We start from the raw sequence: 26,767 nt of genomic DNA, 5'->3' as shown, positions 1-26,767 counted from the left end.
AATACAGGTTAAATCTAGCATTGACTGTGTATGTTTCAGTGAAGACATATTCTGAGAATTGTGGAAAAGGTTTTCCCTCGGACTGGTCCTTTTTAAAGGGCTCATCCGGGATTTGAACCCGGGACCTCTCGCACCCGAAGCGAGAATCATACCCCTAGACCAACGAGACACTTTCTTGTGTATTTTTGATGAAGAAGACATTATTTACGTTCCTGACCTTTGTAAAAGTGGGCTCATCCAAGATTTGTAGCAGACACCAATCGCAATCTAAGCGAGAATCATACACAGAGATAAAGGAGGCAATTTCAGCTGCTTCTCTTAAATACTGCTTAAATATAGCATTGGCTGTGTTTCAGTAAAGACACATTCGGAGAATTGTGTTGAAGGTTTTTACTTTGACTTTTCCTTTTTAAAGGTCGCACCCGAAGCGAGAATCATACCCCTAAAACAACGAGCCACTTTTAAGCGTATAGAATGCATTACTGATAAAAGACATTGGGTAACAGGCAATCTGTCTCTACAAGAAACTTTTATTTACGGATAAGAAGACTTTATTTACGTTTCCGACCTTCGTAATAGCGTGTTCATCCAAGATTTGTATCAGACACCAATCGCAATCTTAAGCGAGAATCATACACAGAGTAAAAGAAGAACATTTCAGCTGTTTCTCTTAAATACAGCTTAAATCTAGCATTGACTGTGTATGTTTCAGTGAAGACATATTCTGAGAATTGTGGAAAAGGTTTTCCCTCGGGCTGGTCCTTTTTAAAGGGCTCGTCCGGGATTTGAACCTGGGACCTCTCGCACCCAAAGCGAGAATCATACCCCTAGACCAACGAGCCACTTTCTTGAGTATTTTTGATGAAGAAGACATTATTTACGTTCCTGACCTTTGTAAAAGTGGGCTCATCCAAGATTTGTAGCAGACACCAATCGCAATCTAAGCGAGAATCATACACAGAGATAAAGGAGGCAATTTCAGCTGCTTCTCTTAAATACTGCTTAAATATAGCATTGGCTGTGTTTCAGTAAAGACACATTCGGAGAATTGTGTTGAAGGTTTTTACTTTGACTTTTCCTTTTTAAAGGTCGCACCCGAAGCGAGAATCATACCCCTAAAACAACGAGCCACTTTTAAGCGTATAGAATGCATTACTGATAAAAGACGATGGGTAACAGGCAATCTGTCTCTACAAGAAACTTTTATTTACGGATAAGAAGACTTTATTTACTTTTCCGACCTTCGTAATAGCGTGTTCATCCAAGATTTGTATCAGACACCAATCGCACTCTTATGCGAGAATCATACACAGAGTAAAAGAAGAACATTTCAGCTGCTTCTCTTAAATACAGGTTAAATCTAGCATTGACTGTGTATGTTTCAGTGAAGACATATTCTGAGAATTGAGGTTAAGGATTTCACTTAGACTGGTCCTTTTTAATGGGCTCGTCCGGGACTTGAAGCCGGGACCTCTCGCACCCGAAGCAAGAATCATCCCCCTAGACCAGGGGTGTCAAACATACGGCCCGCGGGCCGGAACCGGCCCCCAAGGAGGTTCGATCAGGCCCGCAGGATAATTTGAAAGTGGAAAAAATGCATAAAAGACATGGAATTAATATTTTTAATTCGCTGCAATTCATGGATTATCCGCTAAGGGGCGCACTCTTTCCATCAGAGTAGAAGACAAGCCGCATCACTGAGACAGACTGAAAACAGCAGACGGTATCAATGCGCCATCTGCTGCTTGTTACGACGTTGTTAATACCTTGGTCTCTACCTCTCCGCTACACCCTCATTAGCCAAAATGTCGTTATCCAAACGGAGAAAAGTAGATAAGGAGTGTAGAATTTTCAAAGAAAAATGGACCACGTCCTATTTATTTACAGAGATGCACGGAAAACCTTCGTGCTTGGTGTGTTTGCAACAAGTTTCGGTATTTCGGTACCTTTAAAATGCTGCCTTAGATACTGTTTGCATTGAAAGAATACAGCTCTGTGAAGATGAATCCTTACTGTGGTGATTTAAAAAATGTGCACTTTAATGTTAGTCAGCAGCTTCAAAACAAAAGTTGTGTGATGGAATTCTACTGTTCATACAACTCCATAAATTTTCAGTATGTATTGTATGTGTATGTATGTTTCATGTATGAAGTTTACAGATTTACAGGACAGGCGAACACTTTCTTCATTACACATTTAAAATCACTCTCCTTAGTTTGTAAGGTGTACGCAGGGATTACATTTAGATTTTATATGCGTATGTGTAAGTGGTTTAAAAATTCCTTTCTTTAAAAGTCTCATTTAATCTTAAAGTGCATTACTATATTTTTCAGTACCAATTAAAGTTTTGTGCCTTTGTACAATCAGTGGGATCAGTTGCAATGCATATTTGTGAATGATAAAAGTAAATTGCACATTTGTCTAAGGAAATATGAGGTGTTTCATGAAATGTTTTGTAAAAGGATAGTTCATTAAATTTCAATATTTTCCTAATGTTCTTGTGCTTCTTTACACCAAAACAAAGGAAAGACATGATATTTTGGTTATTTATAGCAGAGTATGGTATAATTTTAATGGTCCGGCCCACTTGACATCTCCCTAGGCCGTATGTGGCCCACGATGCGAAATGAGTTTGACACCCCTGCCCTAGACCAACAAGCCACTTTCTAGTGTTTATATGATGAAGAAGACATTTTTTACGTTTCTGACCTTTGTTAAAGTGGGCTCATCCAAGATTTGTAGCAGACACCAATCGCAATCTAAGCGAGAATCATACACAGAGATAAAGGAGGCAATTTCAGCTGCTTCTCTTAAATACTGCTTAAATCTAGCATTGGCTGTGTTTCAGTAAAGACACATTCGGAGAATTGTGTTGAAGGTTTTTACTTTGACTTTTCCTTTTTAAAGGTCGCACCCGAAGCGAGAATCATACCCCTAAAACAACGAGCCACTTTTAGCCTTATAGAATGTATTACTGATAAAAGACAATGGGTAACAGGCAATCTGTCTCCACAAGAAACTTTTATTTACGGATGAGAAGACTTTATTTACGTTTCCGACCTTCGTAATAGCGGGTTCATCCAAGATTTGTATCAGACACCAATCGCACTCTTAAGCGAGAATCATACACAGAGTAAAAGAAGAACATTTCAGCTGCTTCTCTTAAATACAGGTTAAATCTAGCATTGACTGTGTATGTTTCAGTGAAGACATATTCTGAGAATTGTGGAAAAGGTTTTCCCTCGGACTGGTCCTTTTTAAAGGGCTCATCCGGGATTTGAACCCGGGACCTCTCGCACCCGAAGCGAGAATCATACCCCTAGACCAACGAGACACTTTCTTGTGTATTTTTGATGAAGAAGACATTATTTACGTTCCTGACCTTTGTAAAAGTGGGCTCATCCAAGATTTGTAGCAGACACCAATCGCAATCTAAGCGAGAATCATACCCCTAAAACAACGAGCCACTTTTAGCCGTATAGAATGTATTACTGATAAAAGACAATGGGTAACAGGCAATCTGTCTCCACAAGAAACTTTTATTTACGGATGAGAAGACTTTATTTACGTTTCCGACCTTCGTAATAGCGGGTTCATCCAAGATTTGTATCAGACACCAATCGCACTCTTAAGCGAGAATCATACACAGAGTAAAAGAAGAACATTTCAGCTGCTTCTCTTAAATACAGGTTAAATCTAGCATTGACTGTGTATGTTTCAGTGAAGACATTTTCTGAGAATTGTGGAAAAGGTTTTCCCTCGGACTGGTCCTTTTTAAAGGGCTCATCCGGGATTTGAACCCGGGACCTCTCGCACCCGAAGCGAGAATCATACCCCTAGACCAACGAGACACTTTCTTGTGTATTTTTGATGAAGAAGACATTATTTACGTTCCTGACCTTTGTAAAAGTGGGCTCATCCAAGATTTGTAGCAGACACCAATCGCAATCTAAGCGAGAATCATACACAGAGATAAAGGAGGCAATTTCAGCTGCTTCTCTTAAATACTGCTTAAATATAGCATTGGCTGTGTTTCAGTAAAGACACATTCGGAGAATTGTGTTGAAGGTTTTTACTTTGACTTTTCCTTTTTAAAGGTCGCACCCGAAGCGAGAATCATACCCCTAAAACAACGAGCCACTTTTAAGCGTATAGAATGCATTACTGATAAAAGACATTGGGTAACAGGCAATCTGTCTCTACAAGAAACTTTTATTTACGGATAAGAAGACTTTATTTACGTTTCCGACCTTCGTAATAGCGTGTTCATCCAAGATTTGTATCAGACACCAATCGCAATCTTAAGCGAGAATCATACACAGAGTAAAAGAAGAACATTTCAGCTGTTTCTCTTAAATACAGCTTAAATCTAGCATTGACTGTGTATGTTTCAGTGAAGACATATTCTGAGAATTGTGGAAAAGGTTTTCCCTCGGACTGGTCCTTTTTAAAGGGCTCGTCCGGGATTTGAACCTGGGACCTCTCGCACCCAAAGCGAGAATCATACCCCTAGACCAACGAGCCACTTTCTTGAGTATTTTTGATGAAGAAGACATTATTTACGTTCCTGACCTTTGTAAAAGTGGGCTCATCCAAGATTTGTAGCAGACACCAATCGCAATCTAAGCGAGAATCATACACAGAGATAAAGGAGGCAATTTCAGCTGCTTCTCTTAAATACTGCTTAAATATAGCATTGGCTGTGTTTCAGTAAAGACACATTCGGAGAATTGTGTTGAAGGTTTTTACTTTGACTTTTCCTTTTTAAAGGTCGCACCCGAAGCGAGAATCATACCCCTAAAACAACGAGCCACTTTTAAGCGTATAGAATGCATTACTGATAAAAGACATTGGGTAACAGGCAATCTGTCTCTACAAGAAACTTTTATTTACGGATAAGAAGACTTTATTTACGTTTCCGACCTTCGTAATAGCGTGTTCATCCAAGATTTGTATCAGACACCAATCGCAATCTTAAGCGAGAATCATACACAGAGTAAAAGAAGAACATTTCAGCTGTTTCTCTTAAATACAGCTTAAATCTAGCATTGACTGTGTATGTTTCAGTGAAGACATATTCTGAGAATTGTGGAAAAGGTTTTCCCTCGGGCTGGTCCTTTTTAAAGGGCTCGTCCGGGATTTGAACCTGGGACCTCTCGCACCCAAAGCGAGAATCATACCCCTAGACCAACGAGCCACTTTCTTGAGTATTTTTGATGAAGAAGACATTATTTACGTTCCTGACCTTTGTAAAAGTGGGCTCATCCAAGATTTGTAGCAGACACCAATCGCAATCTAAGCGAGAATCATACACAGAGATAAAGGAGGCAATTTCAGCTGCTTCTCTTAAATACTGCTTAAATATAGCATTGGCTGTGTTTCAGTAAAGACACATTCGGAGAATTGTGTTGAAGGTTTTTACTTTGACTTTTCCTTTTTAAAGGTCGCACCCGAAGCGAGAATCATACCCCTAAAACAACGAGCCACTTTTAAGCGTATAGAATGCATTACTGATAAAAGACGATGGGTAACAGGCAATCTGTCTCTACAAGAAACTTTTATTTACGGATAAGAAGACTTTATTTACATTTCCGACCTTCGTAATAGCGTGTTCATCCAAGATTTGTATCAGACACCAATCGCACTCTTATGCGAGAATCATACACAGAGTAAAAGAAGAACATTTCAGCTGCTTCTCTTAAATACAGGTTAAATCTAGCATTGACTGTGTATGTTTCAGTGAAGACATATTCTGAGAATTGAGGTTAAGGATTTCACTTAGACTGGTCCTTTTTAATGGGCTCGTCCGGGACTTGAAGCCGGGACCTCTCGCACCCGAAGCAAGAATCATCCCCCTAGACCAACAAGCCACTTTCTAGTGTTTATATGATGAAGAAGAAATTTTTTACGTTTCTGACCTTTGTAAAAGTGGGCTCATCCAAGATTTGTAGCAGACACCAATCGCAATCTAAGCGAGAATCATACACAGAGATAAAGGAGGCAATTTCAGCTGCTTCTCTTAAATACTGCTTAAATCTAGCATTGGCTGTGTTTCAGTAAAGACACATTCGGAGAATTGTGTTGAAGGTTTTTACTTTGACTTTTCCTTTTTAAAGGTCGCACCCGAAGCGAGAATCATACCCCTAAAACAACGAGCCACTTTTAGCCGTATAGAATGTATTACTGATAAAAGACAATGGGTAACAGGCAATCTGTCTCCACAATAAACTTTTATTTACGGATGAGAAGACTTTATTTACGTTTCCGACCTTCGTAATAGCGGGTTCATCCAAGATTTGTATCAGACACCAATCGCACTCTTAAGCGAGAATCATACACAGAGTAAAAGAAGAACATTTCAGCTGCTTCTCTTAAATACAGGTTAAATCTAGCATTGACTGTGTATGTTTCAGTGAAGACATATTCTGAAAATTGTGGAAAAGGTTTTCCCTCGGACTGGTCCTTTTTAAAGGGCTCGTCCGGGATTTGAACCTGGGACCTCTCGCACCCGAAGCAAGAATCATACCCCTAGACCAACGAGCCACTTTCTTGAGTATTTTTGATGAAGAAGACATTATTTACGTTCCTGACCTTTGTAAAAGTGGGCTCATCCAAGATTTGTAGCAGACACCAATCGCAATCTAAGCGAGAATCATACACAGAGATAAAGGAGGCAATTTCAGCTGCTTCTCTTAAATACTGCTTAAATATAGCATTGGCTGTGTTTCAGTAAAGACACATTCGGAGAATTGTGTTGAAGGTTTTTACTTTGACTTTTCCTTTTTAAAGGTCGCACCCGAAGCGAGAATCATACCCCTAAAACAACGAGCCACTTTTAGCCGTATAGAATGTATTACTGATAAAAGACAATGGGTAACAGGCAATCTGTCTCCACAATAAACTTTTATTTACGGATGAGAAGACTTTATTTACGTTTCCGACCTTCGTAATAGCGGGTTCATCCAAGATTTGTATCAGACACCAATCGCACTCTTATGCGAGAATCATACACAGAGTAAAGAAGAACATTTCAGCTGCTTCTCTTAAATACAGGTTAAATCTAGCATTGACTGTGTATGTTTCAGTGAAGACATATTCTGAAAATTGTGGAAAAGGTTTTCCCTCGGACTGGTCCTTTTTAAAGGGCTCGTCCGGGATTTGAACCTGGGACCTCTCGCACCCGAAGCAAGAATCATACCCCTAGACCAACGAGCCACTTTCTTGAGTATTTTTGATGAAGAAGACATTATTTACGTTCCTGACCTTTGTAAAAGTGGGCTCATCCAAGATTTGTAGCAGACACCAATCGCAATCTAAGCGAGAATCATACACAGAGATAAAGGAGGCAATTTCAGCTGCTTCTCTTAAATACTGCTTAAATATAGCATTGGCTGTGTTTCAGTAAAGACACATTCGGAGAATTGTGTTGAAGGTTTTTACTTTGACTTTTCCTTTTTAAAGGTCGCACCCGAAGCGAGAATCATACCCCTAAAACAACGAGCCACTTTTAAGCGTATAGAATGCATTACTGATAAAAGACGATGGGTAACAGGCAATCTGTCTCTACAAGAAACTTTTATTTACGGATAAGAAGACTTTATTTACGTTTCCGACCTTCGTAATAGCGTGTTCATCCAAGATTTGTATCAGACACCAATCGCAATCTTAAGCGAGAATCATACACAGAGTAAAAGAAGAACATTTCAGCTGCTTCTCTTAAATACATCTTAAATCTAGCATTGACTGTGTATGTTTCAGTGAAGACATATTCTGAGAATTGAGGTTAAGGATTTTACTTAGACTGGTCCTTTTTAATGGGCTCGTCCAGGACTTGAACCCGGGACCTCTCGCACCCGAAGCAAGAATCATCCCCCTAGACCAACAAGCCACTTTCTAGTGTTTATATGATGAAGAAGACATTTTTTACGTTTCTGACCTTTGTAAAAGTGGGCTCATCCAAGATTTGTAGCAGACACCAATCGCAATCTAAGCGAGAATCATACACAGAGATAAAGGAGGCAATTTCAGCTGCTTCTCTTAAATACTGCTTAAATCTAGCATTGGCTGTGTTTCAGTAAAGACACATTCGGAGAATTGTGTTGAAGGTTTTTACTTTGACTTTTCCTTTTTAAAGGTCGCACCCGAAGCGAGAATCATACCCCTAAAACAACGAGCCACTTTTAGCCGTATAGAATGTATTACTGATAAAAAACAATGGGTAACAGGCAATCTGTCTCCACAATAAACTTTTATTTACGGATGAGAAGACTTTATTTACGTTTCCGACCTTCGTAATAGCGGGTTCATCCAAGATTTGTATCAGACAACAATCGCACTCTTAAGCGAGAATCATACACAGAGTAAAAGAAGAACATTTCAGCTGCTTCTCTTAAATACAGGTTAAATCTAGCATTGACTGTGTATGTTTCAGTGAAGACATATTCTGAGAATTGTGGAAAAGGTTTTCCCTCGGACTGGTCCTTTTTAAAGGGCTCGTCCGGGATTTGAACCTGGGACCTCTCGCACCCGAAGCGAGAATCATAACCCTAGACCAACGAGCCACTTACTTTTGTGTTTTTGATGAAAAATACATTATTTACGTTCCTGACCTTTGTAAAAGTGGGCTCATCCAAGATTTGTAGCAGACACCAATCGCAATCTAAGCGAGAATCATACACAGAGATAAAGGAGGCAATTTCAGCTGCTTCTCTTAAATACTGCTTAAATATAGCATTGGCTGTGTTTCAGTAAAGACACATTCGGAGAATTGTGTTGAAGGTTTTTACTTTGACTTTTCCTTTTTAAAGGTCGCACCCGAAGCGAGAATCATACCCCTAAAACAACGAGCCACTTTTAAGCGTATAGAATGCATTACTGATGAAAGACGATGGGTAACAGGCAATCTGTCTCTACAAGAAACTTTTATTTACGGATAAGAAGACTTTATTTACGTTTCCGACCTTCGTAATAGCGTGTTCATCCAAGATTTGTATCAGACACCAATCGCACTCTTAAGCGAGAATCATACACAGAGTAAAAGAAGAACATTTCAGCTGCTTCTCTTAAATACAGCTTAAATCTAGCATTGACTGTGTATGTTTCAGTGAAGACATATTCTGAGAATTGAGGTTAAGGATTTTACTTAGACTGGTCCTTTTTAATGGGCTCGTCCGGGACTTGAACCCGGGACCTCTCGCACCCGAAGCAAGAATCATCCCCCTAGACCAACAAGCCACTTTCTAGTGTTTATATGATGAAGAAGACATTTTTTACGTTTCTGACCTTTGTAAAAGTGGGCTCATCCAAGATTTGTAGCAGACACCAATCGCAATCTAAGCGAGAATCATACACAGAGATAAAGGAGGCAATTTCAGCTGCTTCTCTTAAATACTGCTTAAATCTAGCATTGGCTGTGTTTCAGTAAAGACACATTCGGAGAATTGTGTTGAAGGTTTTTACTTTGACTTTTCCTTTTTAAAGGTCGCACCCGAAGCGAGAATCATACCCCTAAAACAACGAGCCACTTTTAGCCGTATAGAATGTATTACTGATAAAAAACAATGGGTAACAGGCAATCTGTCTCCACAATAAACTTTTATTTACGGATGAGAAGACTTTATTTACGTTTCCGACCTTCGTAATAGCGGGTTCATCCAAGATTTGTATCAGACAACAATCGCACTCTTAAGCGAGAATCATACACAGAGTAAAAGAAGAACATTTCAGCTGCTTCTCTTAAATACAGGTTAAATCTAGCATTGACTGTGTATGTTTCAGTGAAGACATATTCTGAGAATTGTGGAAAAGGTTTTCCCTCGGACTGGTCCTTTTTAAAGGGCTCGTCCGGGATTTGAACCTGGGACCTCTCGCACCCGAAGCGAGAATCATAACCCTAGACCAACGAGCCACTTTCTTGTGTATTTATGATGAAGACGACATTATTTACGTTCCTGACCTTTGTAAAAGTGGGCTCATCCAAGATTTGTAGCAGACACCAATCGCAATCTAAGCGAGAATCATACACAGAGATAAAGGAGGCAATTTCAGCTGCTTCTCTTAAATACTGCTTAAATATAGCATTGGCTGTGTTTCAGTAAAGACACATTCGGAGAATTGTGTTGAAGGTTTTTACTTTGACTTTTCCTTTTTAAAGGTCGCACCCGAAGCGAGAATCATACCCCTAAAACAACGAGCCACTTTTAAGCGTATAGAATGCATTACTGATGAAAGACGATGGGTAACAGGCAATCTGTCTCTACAAGAAACTTTTATTTACGGATAAGAAGACTTTATTTACGTTTCCGACCTTCGTAATAGCGTGTTCATCCAAGATTTGTATCAGACACCAATCGCACTCTTAAGCGAGAATCATACACAGAGTAAAAGAAGAACATTTCAGCTGCTTCTCTTAATTACAGCATTGACTGTGTATGTTTCAGTGAAGACATATTCTGAGAAATGAGGTTAAGGATTTCACTTAGACTGGTCCTTTTTAATGGGCTCGTCCGGGACTTGAAGCCGGGACCTCTCGCACCCGAAGCAAGAATCATCCCCCTAGACCAACGAGCCACTTTCTTGTGTATTTTTGATGAAGAAGACATTATTTACGTTCCTGACCTTTGTAAAAGTGGGCTCATCCAAGATTTGTAGCAGACACCAATCGCAATCTAAGCGAGAATCATACACAGAGATAAAGGAGGCAATTTCAGCTGCTTCTCTTAAATACTGCTTAAATCTAGCATTGGCTGTGTTTCAGTAAAGACACATTCGGAGAATTGTGTTGAAGGTTTTTACTTTGACTTTTCCTTTTTAAAGGTCGCAACCGAAGCGAGAATCATACCCCTAAAACAACGAGCCACTTTTAGCCGTATAGAATGTATTACTGATAAAAAACAATGGGTAACAGGCAATCTGTCTCCACAATAAACTTTTATTTACGGATGAGAAGACTTTATTTACGTTTCCGACCTTCGTAATAGCGGGTTCATCCAAGATTTGTATCAGACAACAATCGCACTCTTAAGCGAGAATCATACACAGAGTAAAAGAAGAACATTTCAGCTGCTTCTCTTAAATACAGGTTAAATCTAGCATTGACTGTGTATGTTTCAGTGAAGACATATTCTGAGAATTGTGGAAAAGGTTTTCCCTCGGACTGGTCCTTTTTAAAGGGCTCGTCCGGGATTTGAACCTGGGACCTCTCGCACCCGAAGCGAGAATCATAACCCTAGACCAACGAGCCACTTTCTTGTGTATTTATGATGAAGACGACATTATTTACGTTCCTGACCTTTGTAAAAGTGGGCTCATCCAAGATTTGTAGCAGACACCAATCGCAATCTAAGCGAGAATCATACACAGAGATAAAGGAGGCAATTTCAGCTGCTTCTCTTAAATACTGCTTAAATATAGCATTGGCTGTGTTTCAGTAAAGACACATTCGGAGAATTGTGTTGAAGGTTTTTACTTTGACTTTTCCTTTTTAAAGGTCGCACCCGAAGCGAGAATCATACCCCTAAAACAACGAGCCACTTTTAAGCGTATAGAATGCATTACTGATGAAAGACGATGGGTAACAGGCAATCTGTCTCTACAAGAAACTTTTATTTACGGATGAGAAGACTTTATTTACGTTTCCGACCTTCGTAATAGCGGGTTCATCCAAGATTTGTATCAGACAACAATCGCACTCTTAAGCGAGAATCATACACAGAGTAAAAGAAGAACATTTCAGCTGCTTCTCTTAAATACAGGTTAAATCTAGCATTGACTGTGTATGTTTCAGTGAAGACATATTCTGAGAATTGTGGAAAAGGTTTTCCCTCGGACTGGTCCTTTTTAAAGGGCTCGTCCGGGATTTGAACCTGGGACCTCTCGCACCCGAAGCGAGAATCATAACCCTAGACCAACGAGCCACTTTCTTGTGTATTTTTGATGAAGACGACATTATTTACGTTCCTGACCTTTGTAAAAGTGGGCTCATCCAAGATTTGTAGCAGACACCAATCGCAATCTAAGCGAGAATCATACACAGAGATAAAGGAGGCAATTTCAGCTGCTTCTCTTAAATACTGCTTAAATATAGCATTGGCTGTGTTTCAGTAAAGACACATTCGGAGAATTGTGTTGAAGGTTTTTACTTTGACTTTTCCTTTTTAAAGGTCGCACCCGAAGCGAGAATCATACCCCTAAAACAACGAGCCACTTTTAAGCGTATAGAATGCATTACTGATGAAAGACGATGGGTAACAGGCAATCTGTCTCTACAAGAAACTTTTATTTACGGATAAGAAGACTTTATTTACGTTTCCGACCTTCGTAATAGCGTGTTCATCCAAGATTTGTATCAGACACCAATCGCACTCTTAAGCGAGAATCATACACAGAGTAAAAGAAGAACATTTCAGCTGCTTCTCTTAATTACAGCATTGACTGTGTATGTTTCAGTGAAGACATATTCTGAGAATTGAGGTTAAGGATTTCACTTAGACTGGTCCTTTTTAATGGGCTCGTCCGGGACTTGAAGCCGGGACCTCTCGCACCCGAAGCAAGAATCATCCCCCTAGACCAACGAGCCACTTTCTTGTGTATTTTTGATGAAGAAGACATTATTTACGTTCCTGACCTTTGTAAAAGTGGGCTCATCCAAGATTTGTAGCAGACACCAATCGCAATCTAAGCGAGAATCATACACAGAGATAAAGGAGGCAATTTCAGCTGCTTCTCTTAAATACTGCTTAAATCTAGCATTGGCTGTGTTTCAGTAAAGACACATTCGGAGAATTGTGTTGAAGGTTTTTACTTTGACTTTTCCTTTTTAAAGGTCGCACCCGAAGCGAGAATCATACCCCTAAAACAACGAGCCACTTTTAGCCGTATAGAATGTATTACTGATAAAAAACAATGGGTAACAGGCAATCTGTCTCCACAATAAACTTTTATTTACGGATGAGAAGACTTCATTTACGTTTCCGACCTTCGTAATAGCGGGTTCATCCAAGATTTGTATCAGACAACAATCGCACTCTTAAGCGAGAATCATACACAGAGTAAAAGAAGAACATTTCAGCTGCTTCTCTTAAATACAGGTTAAATCTAGCACTGACTGTGTATGTTTCAGTGAAGACATATTCTGAGAATTGTGGAAAAGGTTTTCCCTCGGACTGGTCCTTTTTAAAGGGCTCGTCCGGGATTTGAACCTGGGACCTCTCGCACCCGAAGCGAGAATCATAACCCTAGACCAACGAGCCACTTTCTTGTGTATTTTTGATGAAGACGACATTATTTACGTTCCTGACCTTTGTAAAAGTGGGCTCATCCAAGATTTGTAGCAGACACCAATCGCAATCTAAGCGAGAATCATACACAGAGATAAAGGAGGCAATTTCAGCTGCTTCTCTTAAATACTGCTTAAATATAGCATTGGCTGTGTTTCAGTAAAGACACATTCGGAGAATTGTGTTGAAGGTTTTTACTTTGACTTTTCCTTTTTAAAGGTCGCACCCGAAGCGAGAATCATACCCCTAAAACAACGAGCCACTTTTAAGCGTATAGAATGCATTACTGATAAAAGACGATGGGTAACAGGCAATCTGTCTCTACAAGAAACTTTTATTTACGGATGAGAAGACTTTATTTACGTTTCCGACCTTCGTAATAGCGGGTTCATCCAAGATTTGTATCAGACAACAATCGCACTCTTAAGCGAGAATCATACACAGAGTAAAAGAAGAACATTTCAGCTGCTTCTCTTAAATACAGGTTAAATCTAGCATTGACTGTGTATGTTTCAGTGAAGACATATTCTGAGAATTGTGGAAAAGGTTTTCCCTCGGACTGGTCCTTTTTAAAGGGCTCGTCCGGGATTTGAACCTGGGACCTCTCGCACCCGAAGCGAGAATCATAACCCTAGACCAACGAGCCACTTTCTTGTGTATTTTTGATGAAGACGACATTATTTACGTTCCTGACCTTTGTAAAAGTGGGCTCATCCAAGATTTGTAGCAGACACCAATCGCAATCTAAGCGAGAATCATACACAGAGATAAAGGAGGCAATTTCAGCTGCTTCTCTTAAATACTGCTTAAATATAGCATTGGCTGTGTTTCAGTAAAGACACATTCGGAGAATTGTGTTGAAGGTTTTTACTTTGACTTTTCCTTTTTAAAGGTCGCACCCGAAGCGAGAATCATACCCCTAAAACAACGAGCCACTTTTAAGCGTATAGAATGCATTACTGATGAAAGACGATGGGTAACAGGCAATCTGTCTCTACAAGAAACTTTTATTTACGGATAAGAAGACTTTATTTACGTTTCCGACCTTCGTAATAGCGTGTTCATCCAAGATTTGTATCAGACACCAATCGCACTCTTAAGCGAGAATCATACACAGAGTAAAAGAAGAACATTTCAGCTGCTTCTCTTAATTACAGCATTGACTGTGTATGTTTCAGTGAAGACATATTCTGAGAATTGAGGTTAAGGATTTCACTTAGACTGGTCCTTTTTAATGGGCTCGTCCGGGACTTGAAGCCGGGACCTCTCGCACCCGAAGCAAGAATCATCCCCCTAGACCAACGAGCCACTTTCTTGTGTATTTTTGATGAAGAAGACATTATTTACGTTCCTGACCTTTGTAAAAGTGGGCTCATCCAAGATTTGTAGCAGACACCAATCGCAATCTAAGCGAGAATCATACACAGAGATAAAGGAGGCAATTTCAGCTGCTTCTCTTAAATACTGCTTAAATCTAGCATTGGCTGTGTTTCAGTAAAGACACATTCGGAGAATTGTGTTGAAGGTTTTTACTTTGACTTTTCCTTTTTAAAGGTCGCACCCGAAGCGAGAATCATACCCCTAAAACAACGAGCCACTTTTAGCCGTATAGAATGTATTACTGATAAAAAACAATGGGTAACAGGCAATCTGTCTCCACAATAAACTTTTATTTACGGATGAGAAGACTTCATTTACGTTTCCGACCTTCGTAATAGCGGGTTCATCCAAGATTTGTATCAGACAACAATCGCACTCTTAAGCGAGAATCATACACAGAGTAAAAGAAGAACATTTCAGCTGCTTCTCTTAAATACAGGTTAAATCTAGCACTGACTGTGTATGTTTCAGTGAAGACATATTCTGAGAATTGTGGAAAAGGTTTTCCCTCGGACTGGTCCTTTTTAAAGGGCTCGTCCGGGATTTGAACCTGGGACCTCTCGCACCCGAAGCGAGAATCATAACCCTAGACCAACGAGCCACTTTCTTGTGTATTTTTGATGAAGACGACATTATTTACGTTCCTGACCTTTGTAAAAGTGGGCTCATCCAAGATTTGTAGCAGACACCAATCGCAATCTAAGCGAGAATCATACACAGAGATAAAGGAGGCAATTTCAGCTGCTTCTCTTAAATACTGCTTAAATATAGCATTGGCTGTGTTTCAGTAAAGACACATTCGGAGAATTGTGTTGAAGGTTTTTACTTTGACTTTTCCTTTTTAAAGGTCGCACCCGAAGCGAGAATCATACCCCTAAAACAACGAGCCACTTTTAAGCGTATAGAATGCATTACTGATAAAAGACGATGGGTAACAGGCAATCTGTCTCTACAAGAAACTTTTATTTACGGATAAGAAGACTTTATTTACGTTTCCGACCTTCGTAATAGCGTGTTCATCCAAGATTTGTATAAGACACCAATCGCACTCTTAAGCGAGAATCATACACAGAGTAAAAGAAGAACATTTCAGCTGCTTCTCTTAAATACAGCATTGACTGTGTATGTTTCAGTGAAGACATATTCTGAGAATTGAGGTTAAGGATTTCACTTAGACTGGTCCTTTTTAATGGGCTCGTCCGGGACTTGAAGCCGGGACCTCTCGCACCCGAAGCAAGAATCATACCCCTAGACCAACGAGCCACTTTCTTGTGTATTTTTGATGAAGAAGACATTATTTACGTTCCTGACCTTTGTAAAAGTGGGCTCATCCAAGATTTGTAGCAGACACCAATCGCAATCTAAGCGAGAATCATACACAGAGATAAAGGAGGCAATTTCAGCTGCTTCTCTTAAATACTGCTTAAATCTAGCATTGGCTGTGTTTCAGTAAAGACACATTCGGAGAATTGTGTTGAAGGTTTTTACTTTGACTTTTCCTTTTTAAAGGTCGCACCCGAAGCGAGAATCATACCCCTAAAACAACGAGCCACTTTTAAGCGTATAGAATGCATTACTGATAAAAGACGATGGGTAACAGGCAATCTGTCTCTACAAGAAACTTTTATTTACGGATAAGAAGACTTTATTTACGTTTCCGACCTTCGTAATAGCGTGTTCATCCAAGATTTGTATCAGACACCAATCGTAATCTTAAGCGAGAATCATACACAGAGTAAAAGAAGAACATTTCAGCTGCTTCTCTTAAATACAGCTTAAATCTAGCATTGACTGTGTATGTTTCAGTGAAGACATATTCTGAGAATTGAGGTTAAGGATTTCACTTAGACTGGTCCTTTTTAATGGGCTCGTCCGGGACTTGAAGCCGGAACCTCTCGCACCCGAAGCAAGAATCATCCCCCTAGACCAACAAGCCACTTTCTAGTGTTTATATGATGAAGAAGACATTTTTTACGTTTCTGACCTTTGTAAAAGTGGGCTCATCCAAGATTTGTAGCAGACACCAATCGCAATCTAAGCGAGAATCATACACAGAGATAAAGGAGGCAATTTCAGCTGCTTCTCTTAAATACTGCTTAAATATAGCATTGGCTGTGTTTCAGTAAAGACACATTCGGAGAATTGTGTTGAAGGTTTTTACTTTGACTTTTCCTTTTTAAAGGTCGCACCCGAAGCGAGAATCATACCCCTAAAACAACGAGCCACTTTTAGCCGTATAGAATGTATTACTGATAAAAAACAATGGGTAACAGGCAATCTGTCTCCACAAGAAACTTTTATTTACGGATGAGAAGACTTTATTTACGTTTCCGACCTTCGTAATAGCGGGTTCATCCAAGATTTGTATCAGACAACAATCGCACTCTTAAGCGAGAATCATACACAGAGTAAAAGAAGAACATTTCAGCTGCTTCTCTTAAATACAGGTTAAATCTAGCATTGACTGTGTATGTTTCAGTGAAGACATATTCTGAGAATTGTGGAAAAGGTTTTCCCTCGGACTGGTCCTTTTTAAAGGGCTCGTCCGGGATTTGAACCTGGGACCTCTCGCACCCGAAGCGAGAATCATAACCCTAGACCAACGAGCCACTTTCTTGTGTATTTTTGATGAAGACGACATTATTTACGTTCCTGACCTTTGTAAAAGTGGGCTCATCCAAGATTTGTAGCAGACACCAATCGCAATCTAAGCGAGAATCATACACAGAGATAAAGGAGGCAATTTCAGCTGCTTCTCTTAAATACTGCTTAAATCTAGCATTGGCTGTGTTTCAGTAAAGATACATTCGGAGAATTGTGTTGAAGGTTTTTACTTTGACTTTTCCTTTTTAAAGGTCGCACCCGAAGCGAGAATCATACCCCTAAAACAACGAGCCACTTTTAAGCGTATAGAATGCATTACTGATAAAAGACGATGGGTAACAGGCAATCTGTCTCTACAAGAAACTTTTATTTACGGATAAGAAGACTTTATTTACGTTTCCGACCTTCGTAATAGCGTGTTCATCCAAGATTTGTATCAGACACCAATCGCACTCTTAAGCGAGAATCATACACAGAGTAAAAGAAGAACATTTCAGCTGCTTCTCTTAAATACAGCATTGACTGTGTATGTTTCAGTGAAGACATATTCTGAGAATTGAGGTTAAGGATTTCACTTAGACTGGTCCTTTTTAATGGGCTCGTCCGGGACTTGAAGCCGGGACCTCTCGCACCCGAAGCAAGAATCATACCCCTAGACCAACGAGCCACTTTCTTGTGTATTTTTGATGAAGAAGACATTATTTACGTTCCTGACCTTTGTAAAAGTGGGCTCATCCAAGATTTGTAGCAGACACCAATCGCAATCTAAGCGAGAATCATACACAGAGATAAAGGAGGCAATTTCAGCTGCTTCTCTTAAATACTGCTTAAATCTAGCATTGGCTGTGTTTCAGTAAAGACACATTCGGAGAATTGTGTTGAAGGTTTTTACTTTGACCTTTCCTTTTTAAAGGTCGCACCCGAAGCGAGAATCATACCCCTAAAACAACGAGCCACTTTTAAGCGTATAGAATGCATTACTGATAAAAGACGATGGGTAACAGGCAATCTGTCTCTACAAGAAACTTTTATTTACGGATAAGAAGACTTTATTTACGTTTCCGACCTTCGTAATAGCGTGTTCATCCAAGATTTGTATCAGACACCAATCGCAATCTTAAGCGAGAATCATACACAGAGTAAAAGAAGAACATTTCAGCTGCTTCTCTTAAATACAGCTTAAATCTAGCATTGACTGTGTATGTTTCAGTGAAGACATATTCTGAGAATTGAGGTTAAGGATTTCACTTAGACTGGTCCTTTTTAATGGGCTCGTCCGGGACTTGAAGCCGGAACCTCTCGCACCCGAAGCAAGAATCATCCCCCTAGACCAACAAGCCACTTTCTAGTGTTTATATGATGAAGAAGACATTTTTTACGTTTCTGACCTTTGTAAAAGTGGGCTCATCCAAGATTTGTAGCAGACACCAATCGCAATCTAAGCGAGAATCATACACAGAGATAAAGGAGGCAATTTCAGCTGCTTCTCTTAAATACTGCTTAAATATAGCATTGGCTGTGTTTCAGTAAAGACACATTCGGAGAATTGTGTTGAAGGTTTTTACTTTGACTTTTCCTTTTTAAAGGTCGCACCCGAAGCGAGAATCATACCCCTAAAACAACGAGCCACTTTTAGCCGTATAGAATGTATTACTGATAAAAAACAATGGGTAACAGGCAATCTGTCTCCACAAGAAACTTTTATTTACGGATGAGAAGACTTTATTTACGTTTCCGACCTTCGTAATAGCGGGTTCATCCAAGATTTGTATCAGACAACAATCGCACTCTTAAGCGAGAATCATACACAGAGTAAAAGAAGAACATTTCAGCTGCTTCTCTTAAATACAGGTTAAATCTAGCATTGACTGTGTATGTTTCAGTGAAGACATATTCTGAGAATTGAGGTTAAGGATTTCACTTAGACTGGTCCTTTTTAATGGGCTCGTCCAGGACTTGAAGCCGGGACCTCTCGCACCCGAAGCAAGAATCATCCCCCTAGACCAACAAGCCACTTTCTAGTGTTTATATGATGAAGAAGACATTTTTTACGTTTCTGACCTTTGTAAAAGTGGGCTCATCCAAGATTTGTAGCAGACACCAATCGCAATCTAAGCGAGAATCATACACTGAGATAAAGGAGGCAATTTCAGCTGCTTCTCTTAAATACTGCTTAAATCTAGCATTGGCTGTGTTTCAGTAAAGACACATTCGGAGAATTGTGTTGAAGGTTTTTACTTTGACTTTTCCTTTTTAAAGGTCGCACCCGAAGCGAGAATCATACCCCTAAAACAACGAGCCACTTTTAACCGTATAGAATGCATTACTGATAAAAGACAATGGGTAACAGGCAATCTGTCTCCACAATAAACTTTTATTTACGGATGAGAAGACTTTATTTACGTTTCCGACCTTCGTAATAGCGGGTTCATCCAAGATTTGTATCAGACACCAATCGCACTCTTAAGCGAGAATCATACACAGAGTAAAAGAAGAACATTTCAGCTGCTTCTCTTAAATACAGGTTAAATCTAGCATTGACTGTGTATGTTTCAGTGAAGACATATTCTGAAAATTGTGGAAAAGGTTTTCCATCGGACTGGTCCTTTTTAAAGGGCTCGTCCGGGATTTGAACCCGGGACATCTCGCACCCGAAGCGAGAATCATACCCCTAGACCAACGAGCCACTTTCTTGTGTATTTTTGATGAAGAAGACATTATTTACGTACTGACCTTTGTAAAAGTGGGCTCATCCAAGATTTGTAGCAGACACCAATCGCAATCTAAGCGAGAATCATACACAGAGATAAAGGAGGCAATTTCAGCTGCTTCTCTTAAATACTGCTTAAATATAGCATTGGCTGTGTTTCAGTAAAGACACATTCGGAGAATTGTGTTGAAGGTTTTTACTTTGACTTTTCCTTTTTAAAGGTCGCACCCGAAGCGAGAATAATACCCCTAAAACTACGAGCTACTTTTAAGCGTATAGAATGCATTACTGATTAAAGACAATCGGTAACAGGCAATCTGTCTCTACAAGAAACTTTTATTTACGGATGAGAAGACTTTATTTACGTTTCCGACCTTCGTAATAGCGGGTTCATCCAAGATTTGTTTCAGACACCAATCGCACTCTTAAGCGAGAACCATACACAGAGTAAAGAAGAACATTTCAGCTGCTTCTCTTAAATACAGGTTAAATCTAGCATTGACTGTGTATGTTTCAGTGAAGACATATTCTGAGAATTGAGGTTAAGGATTTCACTTAGACTGGTCCTTTTTAATGGGCTCGTCCGGGACTTGAAGCCGGGACCTCTCGCACCCGAAGCAAGAATCATCCCCCTAGACCAACAAGCCACTTTCTAGTGTTTATATGATGAAGAAGACATTTTTTACGTTTCTGACCTTTGTAAAAGTGGGCTCATCCAAGATTTGTAGCAGACACCAATCGCAATCTAAGCGAGAATCATACACTGAGATAAAGGAGGCAATTTCAGCTGCTTCTCTTAAATACTGCTTAAATCTAGCATTGGCTGTGTTTCAGTAAAGACACATTCGGAGAATTGTGTTGAAGGTTTTTACTTTGACTTTTCCTTTTTAAAGGTCGCACCCGAAGCGAGAATCATACCCCTAAAACAACGAGCCACTTTTAACCGTATAGAATGCATTACTGATAAAAGACAATGGGTAACAGGCAATCTGTCTCCACAAGAAACTTTTATTTACGGATGAGAAGACTTTATTTACGTTTCCGACCTTCGTAATAGCGGGTTCATCCAAGATTTGTATCAGACACCAATCGCACTCTTAAGCGAGAATCATACACAGAGTAAAAGAAGAACATTTCAGCTGCTTCTCTTAAATACAGGTTAAATCTAGCATTGACTGTGTATGTTTCAGTGAAGACATATTCTGAAAATTGTGGAAAAGGTTTTCCATCGGACTGGTCCTTTTTAAAGGGCTCGTCCGGGATTTGAACCCGGGACCTCTCGCACCCGAAGCGAGAATCATACCCCTAGACCAACGAGCCACTTTCTTGTGTATTTTTGATGAAGAAGACATTATTTACGTACTGGCCTTTGTAAAAGTGGGCTCATCCAAGATTTGTAGCAGACACCAATCGCAATCTAAGCGAGAATCATACACAGAGATAAAGGAGGCAATTTCAGCTGCTTCTCTTAAATACTGCTTAAATATAGCATTGGCTGTGTTTCAGTAAAGACACATTCGGAGAATTGTGTTCAAGGTTTTTACTTTGACTTTTCCTTTTTAACGGTCGCACCCGAAGCGAGAATCATACCCCTAAAACAACGAGCCACTTTTAACCGTATAGAATGCATTACTGATAAAAGACGATGGGTAACAGGCAATCTGTCTCTACAAGAAACTTTTATTTACGGATGAGAAGACTTTATTTACGTTTCCGACCTTCGTAATAGCGGGTTCATCCAAGATTTGGATCAGACACCAATCGCACTCTTATGCGAGAATCATACACAGAGTAAAAGAAGAACATTTCAGCTGCTTCTCTTAAATACAGCTTAAATCTAGCATTGACTGTGTATTTTTCAGTGAAGACATATTCTGAGAATTGAGGTTAAGGATTTCACTTAGACTGGTCCTTTTTAATGGGCTCGTCCGGGACTTGAGCCGGGACCTCTCGCACCCGAAGCAAGAATCATCCCCCTAGACCAACAAGCCACTTTCTAGTGTTTATATGATGAAGAAGAAATTTTTTACGTTTCTGACCTTTGTAAAAGTGGGCTCATCCAAGATTTGTAGCAGACACCAATCGCAATCTAAGCGAGAATCATACACTGAGATAAAGGAGGCAATTTCAGCTGCTTCTCTTAAATACTGCTTAAATCTAGCATTGGCTGTGTTTCAGTAAAGACACATTCGGAGAATTGTGTTGAAGGTTTTTACTTTGACTTTTCCTTTTTAAAGGTCGCACCCGAAGCGAGAATCATACCCCTAAAACAACGAGCCACTTTTAACCGTATAGAATGCATTACTGATAAAAGACAATGGGTAACAGGCAATCTGTCTCCACAATAAACTTTTATTTACGGATGAGAAGACTTTATTTACGTTTCCGACCTTCGTAATAGCGGGTTCATCCAAGATTTGTATCAGACACCAATCGCACTCTTAAGCGAGAATCATACACAGAGTAAAAGAAGAACATTTCAGCTGCTTCTCTTAAATACAGGTTAAATCTAGCATTGACTGTGTATGTTTCAGTGAAGACATATTCTGAGAATTGAGGTTAAGGATTTCACTTAGACTGGTCCTTTTTAATGGGCTCGTCCGGGACTTGAAGCCGGGACCTCTCGCACCCGAAGCAAGAATCATCCCCCTAGACCAACAAGCCACTTTCTAGTGTTTATATGATGAAGAAGACATTTTTTACGTTTCTGACCTTTGTAAAAGTGGGCTCATCCAAGATTTGTAGCAGACACCAATCGCAATCTAAGCGAGAATCATACACTGAGATAAAGGAGGCAATTTCAGCTGCTTCTCTTAAATACTGCTTAAATCTAGCATTGGCTGTGTTTCAGTAAAGACACATTCGGAGAATTGTGTTGAAGGTTTTTACTTTGACTTTTCCTTTTTAAAGGTCGCACCCGAAGCGAGAATCATACCCCTAAAACAACAAGCCACTTTTAACCGTATAGAATGCATTACTGATAAAAGACAATGGGTAACAGGCAAACTGTCTCCACAAGAAACTTTTATTTACGGATGAGAAGACTTTATTTACGTTTCCGACCTTCGTAATAGCGGCTTCATCCAAGATTTGTATCAGACACCAATCGCACTCTTAAGCGAGAACCATACACAGAGTAAAGAAGAACATTTCAGCTGCTTCTCTTAAATACAGGTTAAATCTAGCATTGACTGTGTATGTTTCATTGAAGACATATTCTGAGAATTGAGGTTAAGGATTTCACTTAGACTGGTCCTTTTTAATGGGCTCGTCCGGGATTTGAACCCGGGACCTCTCGCACCCGAAGCGAGAATCATACCCCTACACCAACGAGCCACTTTCTTGTGTATTTTTGATGAAGAAGACATTATTTACGTTCCTGACCTTTGTAAAAGTGGGCTCATCCAAGATTTGTAGCAGACACCAATCGCAATCTAAGCGAGAATCATACACAGAGATAAAGGAGGCAATTTCAGCTGCTTCTCTTAAATACTGCTTAAATCTAGCATTGGCTGTGTTTCAGTAAAGACACATTCGGAGAATTGTGTTGAAGGTTTTTACTTTGACTTTTCCTTTTTAAAGGTCGCACCCGAAGCGAGAATAATACCCCTAAAACAACGAGCTACTTTTAAGCGTATAGAATGCATTACTGATTAAAGACAATCGGTAACAGGCAATCTGTCTCTACAAGAAACTTTTATTTACGGATGAGAAGACTTTATTTACGTTTCCGACCTTCGTAATAGCGGGTTCATCCAAGATTTGTATCAGACACCAATCGCACTCTTAAGCGAGAACCATACACAGGGTAAAGAAGAACATTTCAGCTGCTTCTCTTAAATACAGGTTAAATCTAGCATTGACTGTGTATGTTTCAGTGAAGACATATTCTGAGAATTGTGGAAAATGTTTTCCATCGGACTGGTCCTTTTTAAAGGGCTCGTCCGGGATTTGAACCCGGGACCTCTCACACCCGAAGCGAGAATCATACCCCTAGACCAACGAGCCACTTACTTTTGTTTTTTGATGAAGAAGACATTATTTACGTTCCTGACCTTTGTAAAAGTGGGCTCATCCAAAATTTGTAGCAGACACCAATCGCCATCTAAGCGAGAATCATACACAGAGATAAAGGAGGCAATTTCAGCTGCTTCTCTTAAATACTGCTTAAATCTAGCATTGGCTGGGTTTCAGTAAAGACACATTCGGAGAATTGTGTTGAAGGTTTTTACTTTGACATTTCCTTTTTAAAGGTCGCACCCGAAGCGAGAATCATACCCCTAAAACAACGAGCCACTTTTAACCGTATAGAATGCATTACTGATAAAAGACGATGGGTAACAGGCAATCTGTCTCTACAAGAAACTTTTATTTACGGATGAGAAGACTTTATTTACGTTTCCGACCTTCGTAATAGCGGGTTCATCCAAGATTTGTATCAGACACCAATCGCACTCTTAAGCGAGAATCATACATAGAGTAAAAGAAGAACATTTCAGCTGCTTCTCTTAAATACAGGTTAAATCTATGTTTCAGTGAAGACATATTCTGAGAATTGAGGTTAAGGATTTCACTTAGACTGGTCCTTTTTAATGGGCTCGTCCGGGACTTGAAGCCGGGACCTCTCGCACCCGAAGCAAGAATCATCCCCCTAGACCAACAAGCCACTTTCTAGTGTTTATATGATGAAGAAGACATTTTTTACGTTTCTGACCTTTGTAAAAGTGGGCTCATCCAAGATTTGTAGCAGACACCAATCGCAATCTAAGCGAGAATCATACACTGAGATAAAGGAGGCAATTTCAGCTGCTTCTCTTAAATACTGCTTAAATCTAGCATTGGCTGTGTTTCAGTAAAGACACATTCGGAGAATTGTGTTGAAGGTTTTTACTTTGACTTTTCCTTTTTAAAGGTCACACCCGAAGCGAGAATCATACCCCTAAAACAACGAGCCACTTTTAACCGTATAGAATGCATTACTGATAAAAAACAATGGGTAACAGGCAATCTGTCTCCACAAGAAACTTTTATTTACGGATGAGAAGTCTTTATTTACGTTTCCGACCTTCGTAATAGCGGGTTCATCCAAGATTTGTATCAGACACCAATCGCACTCTTAAGCGAGAATCATACATAGAGTAAAAGAAGAACATTTCAGCTGCTTCTCTTAAATACAGGTTAAATCTAGCATTGACTGTGTATGTCTCAGTGAAGACATATTCTGAGAATTGTGGAAAAGGTTTTCCATCGGACTGGTCCTTTTTAATGGACTCGTCCGGGATTTGAACCCGGGACCTCTCGCACCCGAAGCGATAATCATACCCCTAGACCAACGAGCCACTTACTTTTGTATTTTTGTTGAAGAAGACATTATTTACGTTCCTGACCTTTGTAAAAGTGGGCTCATCCAAGATTTGTAGCAGACACCAATCGCAATCTAAGCGAGAATCATACACAGAGATAAAGGAGGCAATTTCAGCTGCTTCTCTTAAATACTGCTTAAATCTAGCATTGGCTGGGTTTCAGTAAAGACACATTCGGAGAATTGTGTTGAAGGTTTTTACTTTGACTTTTCCTTTTTAAAGGTCGCACCCGAAGCGAGAATCATACCCCTAAAACAACGAGCCACTTTTAACCGTATAGAATGCATTACTGATAAAAGACGATGGGTAACAGGCAATCTGTCTCTACAAGAAACTTTTATTTACGGATGAGAAGACTTTATTTACGTTTCCGACCTTCGTAATAGCGGGTTCATCCAAGATTTGTATCAGACACCAATCGCACTCTTATGCGAGAATCATACACAGAGTAAAGAAGAACATTTCAGCTGCTTCTCTTAAATACAGGTTAAATCTAGCATTGACTGTGTATGTTTCAGTGAAGACATATTCTGAGAATTGAGGTTAAGGATTTCACTTAGACTGGTCCTTTTTAATGGGCTCGTCCGGGACTTGAAGCCGGGACCTCTCGCACCCGAAGCAAGAATCATCCCCCTAGACCAACAAGCCACTTTCTAGTGTTTATATGATGAAGAAGACATTTTTTACGTTTCTGACCTTTGTAAAAGTGGGCTCATCCAAGATTTGTAGCAGACACCAATCGCAATCTAAGCGAGAATCATACACTGAGATAAAGGAGGCAATTTCAGCTGATTCTCTTAAATACTGCTTAAATCTAGCATTGACTGTGAATGTCTCAGTGAAGACATATTCTGAGAATTGTGGAAAAGGTTTTCCATCGGACTGGTCCTTTTTAAAGGGCTCGTCCGGGATTTGAACCCGGGACCTCTCGCACCCGAAGTGAGAATCATACCCCTAGACCAACGAGCCACTTACTTTTGTATTTTTGATGAAGAAGACATTATTTACGTTCCTGACCTTTGTAAAAGTGGGCTCGTCCAAGATTTGTAGCAGACACCAATCGCAATCTAAGCGAGAATCATACACAGAGATAAAGGAGGCAATTTCAGCTGCTTGTCTTAAATACTGCTTAAATCTAGCATTGGCTGTGTTTCAGTAAAGACACATTCGGAGAACTGTGTTGAAGGTTTTTACTTTGACTTTTCCTTTTTAAAGGTCGCACCCGAAGCGAGAATAATATCCCTAAAACAACGAGCTACTTTTAAGCGTATAGAATGCATTACTGATTAAAGACCATCGGTAACAGGCAATCTGTCTCTACAAGAAACTTTTATTTACGGATGAGAACACTTTATTTATGTTTCCGACCTTCGTAATAGCGGGTTCATCCAAGATTTGTATCAGACACCAATCGCACTCTTAAGCGAGAACCA

General features: G+C 39.8%; 12 non-coding genes across 12 annotated transcripts; all 12 read right to left on the bottom strand.

Annotated features, from left to right (window-relative positions):
* Window positions 1-97: 97 nt before the first annotated feature.
* Window positions 98-169, bottom strand: trnap-cgg (transfer RNA proline (anticodon CGG)). The gene has a single exon. It is a non-coding gene; the product is annotated as a tRNA-Pro (tRNA).
* Window positions 170-770: 601 nt separating this feature from the next.
* trnap-ugg (transfer RNA proline (anticodon UGG)) lies at window positions 771-842 on the bottom strand. The gene has a single exon. It is a non-coding gene; the product is annotated as a tRNA-Pro (tRNA).
* A 2,420-nt stretch (window positions 843-3,262) lies between these two features.
* Window positions 3,263-3,334, bottom strand: trnap-cgg (transfer RNA proline (anticodon CGG)). Its single transcript has one exon. It is a non-coding gene; the product is annotated as a tRNA-Pro (tRNA).
* A 445-nt stretch (window positions 3,335-3,779) lies between these two features.
* trnap-cgg (transfer RNA proline (anticodon CGG)) lies at window positions 3,780-3,851 on the bottom strand. Its single transcript has one exon. It is a non-coding gene; the product is annotated as a tRNA-Pro (tRNA).
* Window positions 3,852-4,452: 601 nt separating this feature from the next.
* trnap-ugg (transfer RNA proline (anticodon UGG)) lies at window positions 4,453-4,524 on the bottom strand. Its single transcript has one exon. It is a non-coding gene; the product is annotated as a tRNA-Pro (tRNA).
* Window positions 4,525-5,125: 601 nt separating this feature from the next.
* trnap-ugg (transfer RNA proline (anticodon UGG)) lies at window positions 5,126-5,197 on the bottom strand. The gene has a single exon. It is a non-coding gene; the product is annotated as a tRNA-Pro (tRNA).
* Window positions 5,198-19,875: 14,678 nt separating this feature from the next.
* Window positions 19,876-19,947, bottom strand: trnap-cgg (transfer RNA proline (anticodon CGG)). The gene has a single exon. It is a non-coding gene; the product is annotated as a tRNA-Pro (tRNA).
* Window positions 19,948-21,219: 1,272 nt separating this feature from the next.
* trnap-cgg (transfer RNA proline (anticodon CGG)) lies at window positions 21,220-21,291 on the bottom strand. Its single transcript has one exon. It is a non-coding gene; the product is annotated as a tRNA-Pro (tRNA).
* Window positions 21,292-23,235: 1,944 nt separating this feature from the next.
* trnap-cgg (transfer RNA proline (anticodon CGG)) lies at window positions 23,236-23,307 on the bottom strand. The gene has a single exon. It is a non-coding gene; the product is annotated as a tRNA-Pro (tRNA).
* Window positions 23,308-23,907: 600 nt separating this feature from the next.
* On the bottom strand, window positions 23,908-23,979 carry trnap-cgg (transfer RNA proline (anticodon CGG)). Its single transcript has one exon. It is a non-coding gene; the product is annotated as a tRNA-Pro (tRNA).
* A 1,259-nt stretch (window positions 23,980-25,238) lies between these two features.
* Window positions 25,239-25,310, bottom strand: trnap-cgg (transfer RNA proline (anticodon CGG)). The gene has a single exon. It is a non-coding gene; the product is annotated as a tRNA-Pro (tRNA).
* Window positions 25,311-26,231: 921 nt separating this feature from the next.
* trnap-cgg (transfer RNA proline (anticodon CGG)) lies at window positions 26,232-26,303 on the bottom strand. Its single transcript has one exon. It is a non-coding gene; the product is annotated as a tRNA-Pro (tRNA).
* Window positions 26,304-26,767: the final 464 nt, after the last annotated feature.

This window comes from Salvelinus alpinus, chromosome 28 (assembly GCF_045679555.1).
Source record: "Salvelinus alpinus chromosome 28, SLU_Salpinus.1, whole genome shotgun sequence".
NCBI lineage: Eukaryota > Metazoa > Chordata > Actinopteri > Salmoniformes > Salmonidae > Salvelinus > Salvelinus alpinus.
The sequence above is the reverse complement of the archived record's forward strand: the minus strand, read 5'-3'. Positions and strand labels throughout refer to the sequence as shown.